We start from the raw sequence: 2,611 nt of genomic DNA on the forward strand, positions 1-2,611 counted from the left end.
ATCATAATTCATCATACCTTCAAGCAAAACAAACAAAAAACTATGCCTAAATTACACAGTTGTCTAGGGACAAAAAAAAACTTCAAACATGTACAATGAACACTGAAATGCCCAATGTAATGTGCTTAAAGAACCATTCACTCTAAAAAAATCACTGAATGAAAAAAAAATTAGTCATGAGCTAGAGGAGAACAAAATAGAACTGAAATAAGTTTAAACATCAGAAAAATAACATATGCTCTAACCAAAACAGACAAAAATTTAGACAAGATTATATATGCATTTTAAATGTAATGAATCCTCAGATTCTGTGGAATTAACTGCCTTAGTAAAGGCTTCAGCAATTCACAGCTCCACTATAATAGTGTCTAAAGATGTTACTATAATACTATGTCACTAAAATACTAGCTATTTTTTTCATTTAATTTAATGAAACTAAACTAATTAATAGTTTAATTAAACTAAACTTTTTTTTAAATTTAGTTTAAATTAAAAAAAAAATAGCTTCCAAGTGGGAAAGCAGAGTGTAACTGGGCAGTATAAGCAGAACTGCTTCTAGCAGCCGAACTATCATAAAGACCAATGATCTACCTAAAGCTTATTTCGAAATATTTCAAAGAAACTTCACAGAAATTTTCATTTAAGTCTGAAACAGATTAGCAGTTTGGTTTTATTTTTCCTCTAGATTTACACCAAAGGCACTTAGCTGAACAGAGAAATAGGCACTCTCACCTTAAAAATTTTTTAAACCAAGACGCAATACCTTGTGTTAAAGCAAACTCACTCAAAACCTGGAAAGCAAAGAAAAAGCCACTTCTATTAATAGATTCACAAAATGTTATATCAATTTTCTGTAGAAAGGCTTTTAGTTTTAATTCTAGTAACTTAAACCTATATAATTCTTCACTACCTTTAGATCTAAAACGATCGCAAATCATCAATGCTTGGCCTACCTCTATTACACTTGTTCTGTCACAAACCTATTTACAAAAACAAAATCTTAACAGCTTATGGAGGAACATTAATGAGAAATCATATTTTTAAATGTTAATCATTTACGATTTGGAATATCATGCACTAATGATACCAGAATTTTCAAGTATAGAAAGACTACATCTTAGAAAAAGAAGGTACACTTTAGAACTTCCTATATTTGGACTGAAATTTAGTCTCTGTAGGGCATGGCAAAAGTAATTTATGAAACCTACAATAAAAAATGCTTAAACGCATTGTTCTAAATCTAATTACTTTATGAATTATGCATTTCTATGTTTTCTAATAAGACTCTACATGGTTTCTGCCAGCAAAAAGTACTAAACCTACTTGTTTAACACCTGAATAATCACGCTGCTACTAAGACTAAAAAGATGCTAATTCTGACATAAGTCAAAGATAGTTGACAAAAATCAGCCAAGACTGTATGCCTACAGAAAGTCAATTCAGGGTGATTAGAACGATTCCCCTATCACCTTGTTATATTTACTATTTCTAAATAACTGGCAATTCCACCTTAAACTATGGCGCAAAAGCTAAAAACATTAAGAACTTAATTCCAAACACACTAAGAATTTAATTTTTTTAATAAGAATACGTTTACGGTTCTCAGGGCAAGACAGCTATCAATCTTCAGTCAGGTTTTTTAAAGCCTCTCTATACCAGCAAAGATATCTTTCATGTTAACCAAACACACCCATGTCTTGGAAAATTTACCTTGAGAAATCCTAACAGTGGTTTGGGAGATGTGATGGAGCCACCGCCCTACACCCTACACCAATTTCACGCTCAGTACATTTAGTACTAACAAGACAAACTATGTATTTTATTAGGAGACACGATTTATTAAGGTCGGCGGAAGGCTCAGTTAGGTGCTGAGAATGTTTCCTACATAACCGCCATCACCCGCAATACTCAAAAAGTAAACAAATCAAAGCCAAAAACGTAAACTGTAAAGACAAGACCTAGACAGCAAGGGACAAAGAGAAAATAAAAATTTGCTTGAGAAAAGAAATTAAGACAAACCATTTACAACTTTCATTTAGACCCTAAGGCAACACACTCCAGCCGACTCAACGCGCTCTGCCGGGGCGACAGAGAAACTACTCCAGAACAACAAAGAAGAGCGGCGGCCGCGGCAGGAGTCCCTATCCGAGTTTAACTTGGTTCTCTGACAAACTGCCAGCGGAGTTCGGGGCCGCAGGACCAACTCCGGAGCCCGAGGGACGCAAGGACCCCCAGCCTGACACTAGCCCGACCCGGCCAGCGCAGAGGCCGTCGCCCGGCCCCGGCCCGAGTCCTCAGGCGGCCGTGCTCACCCTCCGAGCGGACCCGCCCGCCTCCCGCGCGCTCCCAGCCACCGCCGGGAGCCCGCCCCGGGGCGGGGAAGCCACGGGCGGGGCGCGCGGGCCCGGCCGGGGGAAGGGGAGGGGACATGGCGCGGTTACCTGGGCTCGGGCGGTGGCGAGGGGAGTCCGTTCTCCCGCCGCTGCTCGTCCGCGAACGCGCAGGGCCTGCAGCTTCCCCCGGTGGCCCGGAGCGCTCCTCGGTCCCCGCCCCGAGGCGTCCGGGCCAGGCCGCCCCTCCTCGGCGCCGCGCCGCTGCCCGCGCGGGCCGG

At 41.3% G+C, this 2,611-nt stretch overlaps 1 protein-coding gene across 3 annotated transcripts in view; it reads right to left on the bottom strand.

The window, feature by feature from the left end:
* The window catches only part of SMAD4 (SMAD family member 4), a 100,228-nt gene that overhangs the window by 47,546 nt on the left and 50,071 nt on the right, over positions 1-2,611 (bottom strand). For 2 of the 3 annotated variants that reach the window (XR_002772039.1, XM_003784700.3), the window contains exon 1: positions 2,442-2,611. The exons of the other annotated variant lie outside the window; for it this stretch is intronic. The gene's annotated coding sequence lies outside the window, so the exon portion shown is untranslated. The remainder of the gene's footprint in view (positions 1-2,441) is intronic. 3 annotated transcript variants of the gene reach the window in all.

This window comes from Otolemur garnettii, unplaced genomic scaffold (assembly GCF_000181295.1).
Source record: "Otolemur garnettii isolate 467f Iridium unplaced genomic scaffold, OtoGar3 scaffold00012, whole genome shotgun sequence".
In the NCBI taxonomy this organism is placed as follows: domain Eukaryota; kingdom Metazoa; phylum Chordata; class Mammalia; order Primates; family Galagidae; genus Otolemur; species Otolemur garnettii.